The 18,878-nt window shown below is 49.4% G+C and overlaps 1 non-coding gene across 1 annotated transcript; it reads left to right on the forward strand.

Moving 5' to 3' along the window:
- Positions 1–17,294: 17,294 nt before the first annotated feature.
- Positions 17,295–17,366, forward strand: trnat-cgu (transfer RNA threonine (anticodon CGU)). Its single transcript has one exon. It is a non-coding gene; the product is annotated as a tRNA-Thr (tRNA).
- The last annotated feature ends 1,512 nt before the right edge of the window (positions 17,367–18,878 follow it).

The following is an 18,878-nucleotide window of genomic DNA, read 5'->3' on the forward strand; positions in this document are numbered from 1 at the left end:
TTCTCGCTTAGGGTCTGTTCCTGCGCTGATTTGCGAGAGGTCCCGGGTTCAAATCCCGGACGAGCCCGTGTTTTTTTTTAACTTGACTTGTGCAAAACTGCCTGATTGACTTTCTCAAAAAGCACCTTCGTGAAACCAGCGTGGGCTGCCTGGAGTACGAATGAGGCAGAAAACAGAGAAATGAAATGGTTGGAGATCGTGTTCAACAAGCTACTTGGATGCTGCCTGAACTGCTGTGCTCTTCCAGCACCACTAATCCAGAATCTGGTTTCCAGCATCTGCAGTCATTGTTTTTACCATAGTGCTCAACAGGTTGACGTGAGTGGTGCGGTGTTTGAGGAATGTCAGCAATCAAGGTAGATTGGAAAATTGGGACAGCTCTCCTCGGAGAACCGAACTTTTCCAAGTCATGAGGGACCTAGAAACAGGAAATAATGTTGTGAAAATGCTCCCACGCCTGAAAGGATCCATAACGATTCGGCAGAATTTTAGAGTCACGAGGAAAAGAAGTAAAAGTGACATTAGGAAGAACGTTTTCGTACAGGGAGTGGTGAGGGTCAGTAAGTCCCTGTCTGACATTGACAAAGAGGAAGATTCAATGGACCCAAAAGGGAATTCGGTGGTCACGTTCAGATGTGCAGATTTCCGCTGAGAAGGCGAGAGAATGAAATGAAACGACTAGAGTCACACGTTTACTTAAGCGTAGAACCAGCAGAGCGAAGGTGGGCCGCAGAGCCTCCGTCTGCGCTGTGACACATGTTGTGATTCAGTGTGAAATCACAGTTCGACCGACAGAATGTGGGAATTTAGAAAAAAGTTTATATTTACACAGCCTCCATACGTCTGCGAAACAGCATATCACACGACAGCAGTGGAGGTCTTTGACATCAGGCTCGAAGGTGCCTGCCGCGTGCCAGACAAAAACCTGAAGTGTTCTGCGCAACGAGCGTCTCCAAGCGGCAGCAGAGTGGCGCAGCGGGAGCGTGCTGGGCCCATAACCCAGAGGTCGATGGATCGAAACCATCCTCTGCTATCGTTCACTGTCACCTTGATCTGCTTTCTTCAGCAAGCTGCCTTTGCATCTACTTGCCGATGTTCATATCGATCCACTCCATTCAAACGGCATGGGTTTTAGAGGTCTCAGTGATATTCTGTTCTTGGTCGGTTTCCTCTGAACTGAATCGCAAAACCGGTTCTCTTCGATGCTAATGAGCTGGTAAAGTTGAAACTCAGACATCGTCCCCCACTATTAGGACGGATACCACCGATTGTGAATAACCTCAGAGAGAGACAAGTGACAGACAGTCGCCGTGGAATCCATGGGCTGAATGGCTTCTGTCTGCGCGACAATGATGCTACGTGTTGCTCAGGGAGCAAAAATGGTTCATTTTTAACCGTCCCTTCCGTGTTGGACTGCCTGCAGTCCCTCAGCTCAGGGCCGTGGGGATGACTCTCAGTGAGTGAAGGTTTCACGCGGATTCTCTTCATCTGGGACACTTGGGGCTCAGATGTTAACTGCTGCGCGGTCGCAGCAAAGAAAGCGATGCCCACTTTGCAATAGACTTTCCGTAAGATTGCTGCGTGAAGACGATTTCTGAACACCAAGCAGGCTGCACAACAATGTGAATTTACCTGGGCGAAGAGTCCTCGGTGTTCATTTCTCTCTGTCCTGCCAGCACAGCATCTTTCTGTCTCTCCGATAACAGACCTTTGGAGAAAGTTCACAATCAAAGTTGTTCATGTTCCCCGCATTAATGTAACTGACACCTCTCACCCCAAGAGTTTCAGAGAGAGAGAGAGAGAGACAAAGAGGGAGAGAGAGCAGAAGAGCGAATGGACTCTTACCCTCCCCCAAACCTACATTCCCCCACCCCCCCTCCCCCCAGAACAACGTGCAAGTAGAAATAAAATGGTTTAATTATCCGCCAGTGGAGATACTCCTGTTCCTGGGGAAGAGACAAACATCAGCCCCCCGGGGACAGAATGACAAGCAGATGTTCTGGAAAGGCTTTGCTGCTTGCAATTCTTGCAGCAATGTGGAATGTACTTCACACTGAGCAAGTTTCAGCTGGCTCAGAGTCTCCAATGTTCATTGCTGTGTTTGCCGCCAGCTCAGAGAAAGAACAATAGGCAGGACGTAGGAGTGAATAACGATCCTCGTGAGAGGGCGAATAACTGTTAATGGAGACTGTTAGTGGCTAACAATACGTCGTGTGTCATAGCAGACGAGGTGATAAACAGGAGTCTTTCGTGTGGTAGGGGTCAAGGACATGGGGGGGTTCAGGCCCTATAGTTATAGAACTCGATATTGGAGACCGGAGGGCTGGAAGGGCTCCAAGTGGAAAATGAGATGTTGTTCCTTCATCTGGAGCTAGAACACTGCTGCAAGCCTGAGACAGGGATGTTGGCCAGGGAACAGGGTGATGTGTTAAAGTGGCAGGCAACCGCAAGGTCAGGGCCTTTAGTTTCTGCGGGCAGAAGCGGGATGTTCTGCGAAGCAGTCACCCAGTTTATGCTTCATGCTACGTTGGGGAAACGACACTGTGAGCAGAGAATGCGGTGGAATGAAATAGCAGCAGGGAGACTGGATGAGAAGCAGCTGTTCGGGAAAGTCTTTGCCGCTTGCTCAAATGTATTTCATACTGAGCATGTCTCAGGTCGCTCAAGAGGTCTGGGGCATTACCTGCGTGCGTGCTTTCTGGCTCGTTGGTCTAGGCGTATGATTCTCGCTTAGGGTCTGTTCCTGCGCTGATTTGCGAGAGGTCCCGAGTTCAAATCCCGGACGAGCCCGTGTTTTTTTTTAACTTGACTTGTGCAAAACTGCCTGATTGACTTTCTCAAAAAGCACCTTCGTGAAACCAGCGTGGGCTGCCTGGAGTACGAATGAGGCAGAAAACAGAGAAATGAAATGGTTGGAGATCGTGTTCAACAAGCTACTTGGATGCTGCCTGAACTGCTGTGCTCTTCCAGCACCACTAATCCAGAATCTGGTTTCCAGCATCTGCAGTCATTGTTTTTACCATAGTGCTCAACAGGTTGACGTGAGTGGTGCGGTGTTTGAGGAATGTCAGCAATCAAGGTAGATTGGAAAATTGGGACAGCTCTCCTCGGAGAACCGAACTTTTCCAAGTCATGAGGGACCTAGAAACAGGAAATAATGTTGTGAAAATGCTCCCACGCCTGAAAGGATCCATAACGATTCGGCAGAATTTTAGAGTCACGAGCAAAAGAAGTAAAAGTGACATTAGGAAGAACGTTTTCGTACAGGGAGTGGTGAGGGTCAGTAAGTCCCTGTCTGACATTGACAAAGAGGAAGATTCAATGGACCTAAAAGGGAATTCGGTGGTCACGTTCAGATGTGCAGATTTCCGCCGAGAAGGCGAGAGAATGAAATGAAACGACTAGAGTCACACGTTTACTTAAGCGTAGAACCAGCAGAGCGAAGGTGGGCCGCAGAGCCTCCGTCTGCGCTGTGACACATGTTGTGATTCAGTGTGAAATCACAGTTCGACCGACAGAATGTGGGAATTTAGAAAAAAGTTTATATTTACACAGCCTCCATACGTCTACGAAACAGCATATCACACGACAGCAGTGGAGGTCTTTGACATCAGCCTCGAAGGTGCCTGCCGCGTGCCAGACAAAAACCTGAAGTGTTCTGCGCAACGAGCGTCTCCAAGCGGCAGCAGAGTGGCGCAGCGGGAGCGTGCTGGGCCCATAACCCAGAGGTCGATGGATCGAAACCATCCTCTGCTATCGTTCACTGTCACCTTGATCTGCTTTCTTCAGCAAGCTGCCTTTGCATCTACTTGCCGATGTTCATATCGATCCACTCCATTCAAACGGCATGGGTTTTAGAGGTCTCAGTGATATTCTGTTCTTGGTCGGTTTCCTCTGAACTGAATCGCAAAACCGGTTCTCTTCGATGCTAATGAGCTGGTAAAGTTGAAACTCAGACATCGTCCCCCACTATTAGGACGGATACCACCGATTGTGAATAACCTCAGAGAGAGACAAGTGACAGACAGTCGCCGTGGAATCCATGGGCTGAATGGCTTCTGTCTGCGCGACAATGATGCTACGTGTTGCTCAGGGAGCAAAAATGGTTCATTTTTAACCGTCCCTTCCGTGTTGGACTGCCTGCAGTCCCTCAGCTCAGGGCCGTGGGGATGACTCTCAGTGAGTGAAGGTTTCACGCGGATTTTCTTCATCTGGGACACTTGGGGCTCAGATGTTAACTGCTGCGCGGTCGCAGCAAAGAAAGCGATGCCCACTTTGCAATAGACTTTCCGTAAGATTGCTGCGTGAAGACGATTTCTGAACACCAAGCAGGCTGCACAACAATGTGAATTTACCTGGGCGAAGAGTCCTCGGTGTTCATTTCTCTCTGTCCTGCCAGCACAGCATCTTTCTGTCTCTCCGATAACAGACCTTTGGAGAAAGTTCACAATCAAAGTTGTTCATGTTCCCCGCATTAATGTAACTGACACCTCTCACCCCAAGAGTTTCAGAGAGAGAGAGAGAGACAAAGAGGGAGAGAGAGCAGAAGAGCGAATGGACTCTTACCCTCCCCCAAACCTACATTCCCCCACCCCCCCTCCCCCCAGAACAACGTGCAAGTAGAAATAAAATGGTTTAATTATCCGCCAGTGGAGATACTCCTGTTCCTGGGGAAGAGACAAACATCAGCCCCCCGGGGACAGAATGACAAGCAGATGTTCTGGAAAGGCTTTGCTGCTTGCAATTCTTGCAGCAATGTGGAATGTACTTCACACTGAGCAAGTTTCAGCTGGCTCAGAGTCTCCAATGTTCATTGCTGTGTTTGCTGCCAGCTCAGAGAAAGAACAATAGGCAGGACGTAGGAGTGAATAACGATCCTCGTGAGAGGGCGAATAACTGTTAATGGAGACTGTTAGTGGCTAACAATACGTCGTGTGTCATAGCAGACGAGGTGATAAACAGGAGTCTTTCGTGTGGTAGGGGTCAAGGACATGGGGGGGTTCAGGCCCTATAGTTATAGAACTCGATATTGAAGACCGGAGGGCTGGAAGGGCTCCAAGTGGAAAATGAGATGTTGTTCCTTCATCTGGAGCTAGAACACTGCTGCAAGCCTGAGACAGGGATGTTGGCCAGGGAACAGGGTGATGTGTTAAAGTGGCAGGCAACCGCAAGGTCAGGGCCTTTAGTTTCTGCGGGCAGAAGCGGGATGTTCTGCGAAGCAGTCACCCAGTTTATGCTTCATGCTACGTTGGGGAAACGACACTGTGAGCAGAGAATGCGGTGGAATGAAATAGCAGCAGGGAGACTGGATGAGAAGCAGCTGTTCGGGAAAGTCTTTGCCGCTTGCTCAAATGTATTTCATACTGAGCATGTCTCAGGTCGCTCAAGAGGTCTGGGGCATTACCTGCGTGCGTGCTTTCTGGCTCGTTGGTCTAGGCGTATGATTCTCGCTTAGGGTCTGTTCCTGCGCTGATTTGCGAGAGGTCCCGGGTTCAAATCCCGGACGAGCCCGTGTTTTTTTTTAACTTGACTTGTGCAAAACTGCCTGATTGACTTTCTCAAAAAGCACCTTCGTGAAACCAGCGTGGGCTGCCTGGAGTACGAATGAGGCAGAAAACAGAGAAATGAAATGGTTGGAGATCGTGTTCAACAAGCTACTTGGATGCTGCCTGAACTGCTGTGCTCTTCCAGCACCACTAATCCAGAATCTGGTTTCCAGCATCTGCAGTCATTGTTTTTACCATAGTGCTCAACAGGTTGACGTGAGTGGTGCGGTGTTTGAGGAATGTCAGCAATCAAGGTAGATTGGAAAATTGGGACAGCTCTCCTCGGAGAACCGAACTTTTCCAAGTCATGAGGGACCTGGAAACAGGAAATAATGTTGTGAAAATGCTCCCACGCCTGAAAGGATCCATAACGATTCGGCAGAATTTTAGAGTCACGAGCAAAAGAAGTAAAAGTGACATTAGGAAGAACGTTTTCGTACAGGGAGTGGTGAGGGTCAGTAAGTCCCTGTCTGACATTGACAAAGAGGAAGATTCAATGGACCCAAAAGGGAATTCGGTGGTCACGTTCAGATGTGCAGATTTCCGCCGAGAAGGCGAGAGAATGAAATGAAACGACTAGAGTCACACGTTTACTTAAGCGTAGAACCAGCAGAGCGAAGGTGGGCCGCAGAGCCTCCGTCTGCGCTGTGACACATGTTGTGATTCAGTGTGAAATCACAGTTCGACCGACAGAATGTGGGAATTTAGAAAAAAGTTTATATTTACACAGCCTCCATACGTCTACGAAACAGCATATCACACGACAGCAGTGGAGGTCTTTGACATCAGGCTCGAAGGTGCCTGCCGCGTGCCAGACAAAAACCTGAAGTGTTCTGCGCAACGAGCGTCTCCAAGCGGCAGCAGAGTGGCGCAGCGGGAGCGTGCTGGGCCCATAACCCAGAGGTCGATGGATCGAAACCATCCTCTGCTATCGTTCACTGTCACCTTGATCTGCTTTCTTCAGCAAGCTGCCTTTGCATCTACTTGCCGATGTTCATATCGATCCACTCCGTTCAAACGGCATGGGTTTTAGAGGTCTCAGTGATATTCTGTTCTTGGTCGGTTTCCTCTGAACTGAATCGCAAAACCGGTTCTCTTCGATGCTAATGAGCTGGTAAAGTTGAAACTCAGACATCGTCCCCCACTATTAGGACGGATACCACCGATTGTGAATAACCTCAGAGAGAGACAAGTGACAGACAGTCGCCGTGGAATCCATGGGCTGAATGGCTTCTGTCTGCGCGACAATGATGCTACGTGTTGCTCAGGGAGCAAAAATGGTTCATTTTTAACCGTCCCTTCCGTGTTGGACTGCCTGCAGTCCCTCAGCTCAGGGCCGTGGGGATGACTCTCAGTGAGTGAAGGTTTCACGCGGATTTTCTTCATCTGGGACACTTGGGGCTCAGATGTTAACTGCTGCGCGGTCGCAGCAAAGAAAGCGATGCCCACTTTGCAATAGACTTTCCGTAAGATTGCTGCGTGAAGACGATTTCTGAACACCAAGCAGGCTGCACAACAATGTGAATTTACCTGGGCGAAGAGTCCTCGGTGTTCATTTCTCTCTGTCCTGCCAGCACAGCATCTTTCTGTCTCTCCGATAACAGACCTTTGGAGAAAGTTCACAATCAAAGTTGTTCATGTTCCCCGCATTAATGTAACTGACACCTCTCACCCCAAGAGTTTCAGAGAGAGAGAGAGAGACAAAGAGGGAGAGAGAGCAGAAGAGCGAATGGACTCTTACCCTCCCCCAAACCTACATTCCCCCACCCCCCCTCCCCCCAGAACAACGTGCAAGTAGAAATAAAATGGTTTAATTATCCGCCAGTGGAGATACTCCTGTTCCTGGGGAAGAGACAAACATCAGCCCCCCGGGGACAGAATGACAAGCAGATGTTCTGGAAAGGCTTTGCTGCTTGCAATTCTTGCAGCAATGTGGAATGTACTTCACACTGAGCAAGTTTCAGCTGGCTCAGAGTCTCCAATGTTCATTGCTGTGTTTGCTGCCAGCTCAGAGAAAGAACAATAGGCAGGACGTAGGAGTGAATAACGATCCTCGTGAGAGGGCGAATAACTGTTAATGGAGACTGTTAGTGGCTAACAATACGTCGTGTGTCATAGCAGACGAGGTGATAAACAGGAGTCTTTCGTGTGGTAGGGGTCAAGGACATGGGGGGGTTCAGGCCCTATAGTTATAGAACTCGATATTGAAGACCGGAGGGCTGGAAGGGCTCCAAGTGGAAAATGAGATGTTGTTCCTTCATCTGGAGCTAGAACACTGCTGCAAGCCTGAGACAGGGATGTTGGCCAGGGAACAGGGTGATGTGTTAAAGTGGCAGGCAACCGCAAGGTCAGGGCCTTTAGTTTCTGCGGGCAGAAGCGGGATGTTCTGCGAAGCAGTCACCCAGTTTATGCTTCATGCTACGTTGGGGAAACGACACTGTGAGCAGAGAATGCGGTGGAATGAAATAGCAGCAGGGAGACTGGATGAGAAGCAGCTGTTCGGGAAAGTCTTTGCCGCTTGCTCAAATGTATTTCATACTGAGCATGTCTCAGGTCGCTCAAGAGGTCTGGGGCATTACCTGCGTGCGTGCTTTCTGGCTCGTTGGTCTAGGCGTATGATTCTCGCTTAGGGTCTGTTCCTGCGCTGATTTGCGAGAGGTCCCGGGTTCAAATCCCGGACGAGCCCGTGTTTTTTTTTTAACTTGACTTGTGCAAAACTGCCTGATTGACTTTCTCAAAAAGCACCTTCGTGAAACCAGCGTGGGCTGCCTGGAGTACGAATGAGGCAGAAAACAGAGAAATGAAATGGTTGGAGATCGTGTTCAACAAGCTACTTGGATGCTGCCTGAACTGCTGTGCTCTTCCAGCACCACTAATCCAGAATCTGGTTTCCAGCATCTGCAGTCATTGTTTTTACCATAGTGCTCAACAGGTTGACGTGAGTGGTGCGGTGTTTGAGGAATGTCAGCAATCAAGGTAGATTGGAAAATTGGGACAGCTCTCCTCGGAGAACCGAACTTTTCCAAGTCATGAGGGACCTAGAAACAGGAAATAATGTTGTGAAAATGCTCCCACGCCTGAAAGGATCCATAACGATTCGGCAGAATTTTAGAGTCACGAGCAAAAGAAGTAAAAGTGACATTAGGAAGAACGTTTTCGTACAGGGAGTGGTGAGGGTCAGTAAGTCCCTGTCTGACATTGACAAAGAGGAAGATTCAATGGACCCAAAAGGGAATTCGGTGGTCACGTTCAGATGTGCAGATTTCCGCTGAGAAGGCGAGAGAATGAAATGAAACGACTAGAGTCACACGTTTACTTAAGCGTAGAACCAGCAGAGCGAAGGTGGGCCGCAGAGCCTCCGTCTGCGCTGTGACACATGTTGTGATTCAGTGTGAAATCACAGTTCGACCGACAGAATGTGGGAATTTAGAAAAAAGTTTATATTTACACAGCCTCCATACGTCTGCGAAACAGCATATCACACGACAGCAGTGGAGGTCTTTGACATCAGGCTCGAAGGTGCCTGCCGCGTGCCAGACAAAAACCTGAAGTGTTCTGCGCAACGAGCGTCTCCAAGCGGCAGCAGAGTGGCGCAGCGGGAGCGTGCTGGGCCCATAACCCAGAGGTCGATGGATCGAAACCATCCTCTGCTATCGTTCACTGTCACCTTGATCTGCTTTCTTCAGCAAGCTGCCTTTGCATCTACTTGCCGATGTTCATATCGATCCACTCCATTCAAACGGCATGGGTTTTAGAGGTCTCAGTGATATTCTGTTCTTGGTCGGTTTCCTCTGAACTGAATCGCAAAACCGGTTCTCTTCGATGCTAATGAGCTGGTAAAGTTGAAACTCAGACATCGTCCCCCACTATTAGGACGGATACCACCGATTGTGAATAACCTCAGAGAGAGACAAGTGACAGACAGTCGCCGTGGAATCCATGGGCTGAATGGCTTCTGTCTGCGCGACAATGATGCTACGTGTTGCTCAGGGAGCAAAAATGGTTCATTTTTAACCGTCCCTTCCGTGTTGGACTGCCTGCAGTCCCTCAGCTCAGGGCCGTGGGGATGACTCTCAGTGAGTGAAGGTTTCACGCGGATTCTCTTCATCTGGGACACTTGGGGCTCAGATGTTAACTGCTGCGCGGTCGCAGCAAAGAAAGCGATGCCCACTTTGTAATAGACTTTCCGTAAGATTGCTGCGTGAAGACGATTTCTGAACACCAAGCAGGCTGCACAACAATGTGAATTTACCTGGGCGAAGAGTCCTCGGTGTTCATTTCTCTCTGTCCTGCCAGCACAGCATCTTTCTGTCTCTCCGATAACAGACCTTTGGAGAAAGTTCACAATCAAAGTTGTTCATGTTCCCCGCATTAATGTAACTGACACCTCTCACCCCAAGAGTTTCAGAGAGAGAGAGAGAGACAAAGAGGGAGAGAGAGCAGAAGAGCGAATGGACTCTTACCCTCCCCCAAACCTACATTCCCCCACCCCCCCTCCCCCCAGAACAACGTGCAAGTAGAAATAAAATGGTTTAATTATCCGCCAGTGGAGATACTCCTGTTCCTGGGGAAGAGACAAACATCAGCCCCCCGGGGACAGAATGACAAGCAGATGTTCTGGAAAGGCTTTGCTGCTTGCAATCCTTGCAGCAATGTGGAATGTACTTCACACTGAGCAAGTTTCAGCTGGCTCAGAGTCTCCAATGTTCATTGCTGTGTTTGCCGCCAGCTCAGAGAAAGAACAATAGGCAGGACGTAGGAGTGAATAACGATCCTCGTGAGAGGGCGAATAACTGTTAATGGAGACTGTTAGTGGCTAACAATACGTCGTGTGTCATAGCAGACGAGGTGATAAACAGGAGTCTTTCGTGTGGTAGGGGTCAAGGACATGGGGGGGTTCAGGCCCTATAGTTATAGAACTCGATATTGAAGACCGGAGGGCTGGAAGGGCTCCAAGTGGAAAATGAGATGTTGTTCCTTCATCTGGAGCTAGAACACTGCTGCAAGCCTGAGACAGGGATGTTGGCCAGGGAACAGGGTGATGTGTTAAAGTGGCAGGCAACCGCAAGGTCAGGGCCTTTAGTTTCTGCGGGCAGAAGCGGGATGTTCTGCGAAGCAGTCACCCAGTTTATGCTTCATGCTACGTTGGGGAAACGACACTGTGAGCAGAGAATGCGGTGGAATGAAATAGCAGCAGGGAGACTGGATGAGAAGCAGCTGTTCGGGAAAGTCTTTGCCGCTTGCTCAAATGTATTTCATACTGAGCATGTCTCAGGTCGCTCAAGAGGTCTGGGGCATTACCTGCGTGCGTGCTTTCTGGCTCGTTGGTCTAGGCGTATGATTCTCGCTTAGGGTCTGTTCCTGCGCTGATTTGCGAGAGGTCCCGGGTTCAAATCCCGGACGAGCCCGTGTTTTTTTTTAACTTGACTTGTGCAAAACTGCCTGATTGACTTTCTCAAAAAGCACCTTCGTGAAACCAGCGTGGGCTGCCTGGAGTACGAATGAGGCAGAAAACAGAGAAATGAAATGGTTGGAGATCGTGTTCAACAAGCTACTTGGATGCTGCCTGAACTGCTGTGCTCTTCCAGCACCACTAATCCAGAATCTGGTTTCCAGCATCTGCAGTCATTGTTTTTACCATAGTGCTCAACAGGTTGACGTGAGTGGTGCGGTGTTTGAGGAATGTCAGCAATCAAGGTAGATTGGAAAATTGGGACAGCTCTCCTCGGAGAACCGAACTTTTCCAAGTCATGAGGGACCTAGAAACAGGAAATAATGTTGTGAAAATGCTCCCACGCCTGAAAGGATCCATAACGATTCGGCAGAATTTTAGAGTCACGAGCAAAAGAAGTAAAAGTGACATTAGGAAGAACGTTTTCGTACAGGGAGTGGTGAGGGTCAGTAAGTCCCTGTCTGACATTGACAAAGAGGAAGATTCAATGGACCCAAAAGGGAATTCGGTGGTCACGTTCAGATGTGCAGATTTCCGCTGAGAAGGCGAGAGAATGAAATGAAACGACTAGAGTCACACGTTTACTTAAGCGTAGAACCAGCAGAGCGAAGGTGGGCCGCAGAGCCTCCGTCTGCGCTGTGACACATGTTGTGATTCAGTGTGAAATCACAGTTCGACCGACAGAATGTGGGAATTTAGAAAAAAGTTTATATTTACACAGCCTCCATACGTCTGCGAAACAGCATATCACACGACAGCAGTGGAGGTCTTTGACATCAGGCTCGAAGGTGCCTGCCGCGTGCCAGACAAAAACCTGAAGTGTTCTGCGCAACGAGCGTCTCCAAGCGGCAGCAGAGTGGCGCAGCGGGAGCGTGCTGGGCCCATAACCCAGAGGTCGATGGATCGAAACCATCCTCTGCTATCGTTCACTGTCACCTTGATCTGCTTTCTTCAGCAAGCTGCCTTTGCATCTACTTGCCGATGTTCATATCGATCCACTCCATTCAAACGGCATGGGTTTTAGAGGTCTCAGTGATATTCTGTTCTTGGTCGGTTTCCTCTGAACTGAATCGCAAAACCGGTTCTCTTCGATGCTAATGAGCTGGTAAAGTTGAAACTCAGACATCGTCCCCCACTATTAGGACGGATACCACCGATTGTGAATAACCTCAGAGAGAGACAAGTGACAGACAGTCGCCGTGGAATCCATGGGCTGAATGGCTTCTGTCTGCGCGACAATGATGCTACGTGTTGCTCAGGGAGCAAAAATGGTTCATTTTTAACCGTCCCTTCCGTGTTGGACTGCCTGCAGTCCCTCAGCTCAGGGCCGTGGGGATGACTCTCAGTGAGTGAAGGTTTCACGCGGATTCTCTTCATCTGGGACACTTGGGGCTCAGATGTTAACTGCTGCGCGGTCGCAGCAAAGAAAGCGATGCCCACTTTGCAATAGACTTTCCGTAAGATTGCTGCGTGAAGACGATTTCTGAACACCAAGCAGGCTGCACAACAATGTGAATTTACCTGGGCGAAGAGTCCTCGGTGTTCATTTCTCTCTGTCCTGCCAGCACAGCATCTTTCTGTCTCTCCGATAACAGACCTTTGGAGAAAGTTCACAATCAAAGTTGTTCATGTTCCCCGCATTAATGTAACTGACACCTCTCACCCCAAGAGTTTCAGAGAGAGAGAGAGAGAGACAAAGAGGGAGAGAGAGCAGAAGAGCGAATGGACTCTTACCCTCCCCCAAACCTACATTCCCCCACCCCCCCTCCCCCCAGAACAACGTGCAAGTAGAAATAAAATGGTTTAATTATCCGCCAGTGGAGATACTCCTGTTCCTGGGGAAGAGACAAACATCAGCCCCCCGGGGACAGAATGACAAGCAGATGTTCTGGAAAGGCTTTGCTGCTTGCAATTCTTGCAGCAATGTGGAATGTACTTCACACTGAGCAAGTTTCAGCTGGCTCAGAGTCTCCAATGTTCATTGCTGTGTTTGCCGCCAGCTCAGAGAAAGAACAATAGGCAGGACGTAGGAGTGAATAACGATCCTCGTGAGAGGGCGAATAACTGTTAATGGAGACTGTTAGTGGCTAACAATACGTCGTGTGTCATAGCAGACGAGGTGATAAACAGGAGTCTTTCGTGTGGTAGGGGTCAAGGACATGGGGGGGTTCAGGCCCTATAGTTATAGAACTCGATATTGAAGACCGGAGGGCTGGAAGGGCTCCAAGTGGAAAATGAGATGTTGTTCCTTCATCTGGAGCTAGAACACTGCTGCAAGCCTGAGACAGGGATGTTGGCCAGGGAACAGGGTGATGTGTTAAAGTGGCAGGCAACCGCAAGGTCAGGGCCTTTAGTTTCTGCGGGCAGAAGCGGGATGTTCTGCGAAGCAGTCACCCAGTTTATGCTTCATGCTACGTTGGGGAAACGACACTGTGAGCAGAGAATGCGGTGGAATGAAATAGCAGCAGGGAGACTGGATGAGAAGCAGCTGTTCGGGAAAGTCTTTGCCGCTTGCTCAAATGTATTTCATACTGAGCATGTCTCAGGTCGCTCAAGAGGTCTGGGGCATTACCTGCGTGCGTGCTTTCTGGCTCGTTGGTCTAGGCGTATGATTCTCGCTTAGGGTCTGTTCCTGCGCTGATTTGCGAGAGGTCCCGGGTTCAAATCCCGGACGAGCCCGTGTTTTTTTTTAACTTGACTTGTGCAAAACTGCCTGATTGACTTTCTCAAAAAGCACCTTCGTGAAACCAGCGTGGGCTGCCTGGAGTACGAATGAGGCAGAAAACAGAGAAATGAAATGGTTGGAGATCGTGTTCAACAAGCTACTTGGATGCTGCCTGAACTGCTGTGCTCTTCCAGCACCACTAATCCAGAATCTGGTTTCCAGCATCTGCAGTCATTGTTTTTACCATAGTGCTCAACAGGTTGACGTGAGTGGTGCGGTGTTTGAGGAATGTCAGCAATCAAGGTAGATTGGAAAATTGGGACAGCTCTCCTCGGAGAACCGAACTTTTCCAAGTCATGAGGGACCTAGAAACAGGAAATAATGTTGTGAAAATGCTCCCACGCCTGAAAGGATCCATAACGATTCGGCAGAATTTTAGAGTCACGAGGAAAAGAAGTAAAAGTGACATTAGGAAGAACGTTTTCGTACAGGGAGTGGTGAGGGTCAGTAAGTCCCTGTCTGACATTGACAAAGAGGAAGATTCAATGGACCCAAAAGGGAATTCGGTGGTCACGTTCAGATGTGCAGATTTCCGCTGAGAAGGCGAGAGAATGAAATGAAACGACTAGAGTCACACGTTTACTTAAGCGTAGAACCAGCAGAGCGAAGGTGGGCCGCAGAGCCTCCGTCTGCGCTGTGACACATGTTGTGATTCAGTGTGAAATCACAGTTCGACCGACAGAATGTGGGAATTTAGAAAAAAGTTTATATTTACACAGCCTCCATACGTCTGCGAAACAGCATATCACACGACAGCAGTGGAGGTCTTTGACATCAGGCTCGAAGGTGCCTGCCGCGTGCCAGACAAAAACCTGAAGTGTTCTGCGCAACGAGCGTCTCCAAGCGGCAGCAGAGTGGCGCAGCGGGAGCGTGCTGGGCCCATAACCCAGAGGTCGATGGATCGAAACCATCCTCTGCTATCGTTCACTGTCACCTTGATCTGCTTTCTTCAGCAAGCTGCCTTTGCATCTACTTGCCGATGTTCATATCGATCCACTCCATTCAAACGGCATGGGTTTTAGAGGTCTCAGTGATATTCTGTTCTTGGTCGGTTTCCTCTGAACTGAATCGCAAAACCGGTTCTCTTCGATGCTAATGAGCTGGTAAAGTTGAAACTCAGACATCGTCCCCCACTATTAGGACGGATACCACCGATTGTGAATAACCTCAGAGAGAGACAAGTGACAGACAGTCGCCGTGGAATCCATGGGCTGAATGGCTTCTGTCTGCGCGACAATGATGCTACGTGTTGCTCAGGGAGCAAAAATGGTTCATTTTTAACCGTCCCTTCCGTGTTGGACTGCCTGCAGTCCCTCAGCTCAGGGCCGTGGGGATGACTCTCAGTGAGTGAAGGTTTCACGCGGATTCTCTTCATCTGGGACACTTGGGGCTCAGATGTTAACTGCTGCGCGGTCGCAGCAAAGAAAGCGATGCCCACTTTGCAATAGACTTTCCGTAAGATTGCTGCGTGAAGACGATTTCTGAACACCAAGCAGGCTGCACAACAATGTGAATTTACCTGGGCGAAGAGTCCTCGGTGTTCATTTCTCTCTGTCCTGCCAGCACAGCATCTTTCTGTCTCTCCGATAACAGACCTTTGGAGAAAGTTCACAATCAAAGTTGTTCATGTTCCCCGCATTAATGTAACTGACACCTCTCACCCCAAGAGTTTCAGAGAGAGAGAGAGAGAGACAAAGAGGGAGAGAGAGCAGAAGAGCGAATGGACTCTTACCCTCCCCCAAACCTACATTCCCCCACCCCCCCTCCCCCCAGAACAACGTGCAAGTAGAAATAAAATGGTTTAATTATCCGCCAGTGGAGATACTCCTGTTCCTGGGGAAGAGACAAACATCAGCCCCCCGGGGACAGAATGACAAGCAGATGTTCTGGAAAGGCTTTGCTGCTTGCAATTCTTGCAGCAATGTGGAATGTACTTCACACTGAGCAAGTTTCAGCTGGCTCAGAGTCTCCAATGTTCATTGCTGTGTTTGCCGCCAGCTCAGAGAAAGAACAATAGGCAGGACGTAGGAGTGAATAACGATCCTCGTGAGAGGGCGAATAACTGTTAATGGAGACTGTTAGTGGCTAACAATACGTCGTGTGTCATAGCAGACGAGGTGATAAACAGGAGTCTTTCGTGTGGTAGGGGTCAAGGACATGGGGGGGTTCAGGCCCTATAGTTATAGAACTCGATATTGAAGACCGGAGGGCTGGAAGGGCTCCAAGTGGAAAATGAGATGTTGTTCCTTCATCTGGAGCTAGAACACTGCTGCAAGCCTGAGACAGGGATGTTGGCCAGGGAACAGGGTGATGTGTTAAAGTGGCAGGCAACCGCAAGGTCAGGGCCTTTAGTTTCTGCGGGCAGAAGCGGGATGTTCTGCGAAGCAGTCACCCAGTTTATGCTTCATGCTACGTTGGGGAAACGACACTGTGAGCAGAGAATGCGGTGGAATGAAATAGCAGCAGGGAGACTGGATGAGAAGCAGCTGTTCGGGAAAGTCTTTGCCGCTTGCTCAAATGTATTTCATACTGAGCATGTCTCAGGTCGCTCAAGAGGTCTGGGGCATTACCTGCGTGCGTGCTTTCTGGCTCGTTGGTCTAGGCGTATGATTCTCGCTTAGGGTCTGTTCCTGCGCTGATTTGCGAGAGGTCCCGGGTTCAAATCCCGGACGAGCCCGTGTTTTTTTTTAACTTGACTTGTGCAAAACTGCCTGATTGACTTTCTCAAAAAGCACCTTCGTGAAACCAGCGTGGGCTGCCTGGAGTACGAATGAGGCAGAAAACAGAGAAATGAAATGGTTGGAGATCGTGTTCAACAAGCTACTTGGATGCTGCCTGAACTGCTGTGCTCTTCCAGCACCACTAATCCAGAATCTGGTTTCCAGCATCTGCAGTCATTGTTTTTACCATAGTGCTCAACAGGTTGACGTGAGTGGTGCGGTGTTTGAGGAATGTCAGCAATCAAGGTAGATTGGAAAATTGGGACAGCTCTCCTCGGAGAACCGAACTTTTCCAAGTCATGAGGGACCTGGAAACAGGAAATAATGTTGTGAAAATGCTCCCACGCCTGAAAGGATCCATAACGATTCGGCAGAATTTTAGAGTCACGAGCAAAAGAAGTAAAAGTGACATTAGGAAGAACGTTTTCGTACAGGGAGTGGTGAGGGTCAGTATGTCCCTGTCTGACATTGACAAAGAGGAAGATTCAATGGACCCAAAAGGGAATTCGGTGGTCACGTTCAGATGTGCAGATTTCCGCCGAGAAGGCGAGAGAATGAAATGAAACGACTAGAGTCACACGTTTACTTAAGCGTAGAACCAGCAGAGCGAAGGTGGGCCGCAGAGCCTCCGTCTGCGCTGTGACACATGTTGTGATTCAGTGTGAAATCACAGTTCGACCGACAGAATGTGGGAATTTAGAAAAAAGTTTATATTTACACAGCCTCCATACGTCTACGAAACAGCATATCACACGACAGCAGTGGAGGTCTTTGACATCAGCCTCGAAGGTGCCTGCCGCGTGCCAGACAAAAACCTGAAGTGTTCTGCGCAACGAGCGTCTCCAAGCGGCAGCAGAGTGGCGCAGCGGGAGCGTGCTGGGCCCGTAACCCAGAGGTCGATGGATCGAAACCATCCTCTGCTATCGTTCACTGTCACCTTGATCTGCTTTCTTCAGCAAGCTGCCTTTGCATCTACTTGCCGATGTTCATATCGATCCACTCCGTTCAAACGGCATGGGTTTTAGAGGTCTCAGTGATATTCTGTTCTTGGTCGGTTTCCTCTGAACTGAATCGCAAAACCGGTTCTCTTCGATGCTAATGAGCTGGTAAAGTTGAAACTCAGACATCGTCCCCCACTATTAGGACGGATACCACCGATTGTGAATAACCTCAGAGAGAGACAAGTGACAGACAGTCGCCGTGGAATCCATGGGCTGAATGGCTTCTGTCTGCGCGACAATGATGCTACGTGTTGCTCAGGGAGCAAAAATGGTTCATTTTTAACCGTCCCTTCCGTGTTGGACTGCCTGCAGTCCCTCAGCTCAGGGCCGTGGGGATGACTCTCAGTGAGTGAAGGTTTCACGCGGATTTTCTTCATCTGGGACACTTGGGGCTCAGATGTTAACTGCTGCGCGGTCGCAGCAAAGAAAGCGATGCCCACTTTGCAATAGACTTTCCGTAAGATTGCTGCGTGAAGACGATTTCTGAACACCAAGCAGGCTGCACAACAATGTGAATTTACCTGGGCGAAGAGTCCTCGGTGTTCATTTCTCTCTGTCCTGCCAGCACAGCATCTTTCTGTCTCTCCGATAACAGACCTTTGGAGAAAGTTCACAATCAAAGTTGTTCATGTTCCCCGCATTAATGTAACTGACACCTCTCACCCCAAGAGTTTCAGAGAGAGAGAGAGAGACAAAGAGGGAGAGAGAGCAGAAGAGCGAATGGACTCTTACCCTCCCCCAAACCTACATTCCCCCACCCCCCCTCCCCCCAGAACAACGTGCAAGTAGAAATAAAATGGTTTAATTATCCGCCAGTGGAGATACTCCTGTTCCTGGGGAAGAGACAAACATCAGCCCCCCGGGGACAGAATGACAAGCAGATGTTCTGGAAAGGCTTTGCTGCTTGCAATTCTTGCAGCAATGTGGAATGTACTTCACACTGAGCAAGTTTCAGCTGGCTCAGAGTCTCCAATGTTCATTGCTGTGTTTGCTGCCAGCTCAGAGAAAGAACAATAGGCAGGACGTAGGAGTGAATAACGATCCTCGTGAGAGGGCGAATAACTGTTAATGGAGACTGTTAGTGGCTAACAATACGTCGTGTGTCATAGCAGACGAGGTGATAAACAGGAGTCTTTCGTGTGGTAGGGGTCAAGGACATGGGGGGGTTCAGGCCCTATAGTTATAGAACTCGATATTGAAGACCGGAGGGCTGGAAGGGCTCCAAGTGGAAAATGAGATGTTGTTCCTTCATCTGGAGCTAGAACACTGCTGCAAGCCTGAGACAGGGATGTTGGCCAGGGAACAGGGTGATGTGTTAAAGTGGCAGGCAACCGCAAGGTCAGGGCCTTTAGTTTCTGCGGGCAGAAGCGGGATGTTCTGCGAAGCAGTCACCCAGTTTATGCTTCATGCTACGTTGGGGAAACGACACTGTGA

This window comes from Chiloscyllium punctatum, chromosome 36, assembly GCF_047496795.1.
Source record: "Chiloscyllium punctatum isolate Juve2018m chromosome 36, sChiPun1.3, whole genome shotgun sequence".
Classification (NCBI taxonomy): domain Eukaryota; kingdom Metazoa; phylum Chordata; class Chondrichthyes; order Orectolobiformes; family Hemiscylliidae; genus Chiloscyllium; species Chiloscyllium punctatum.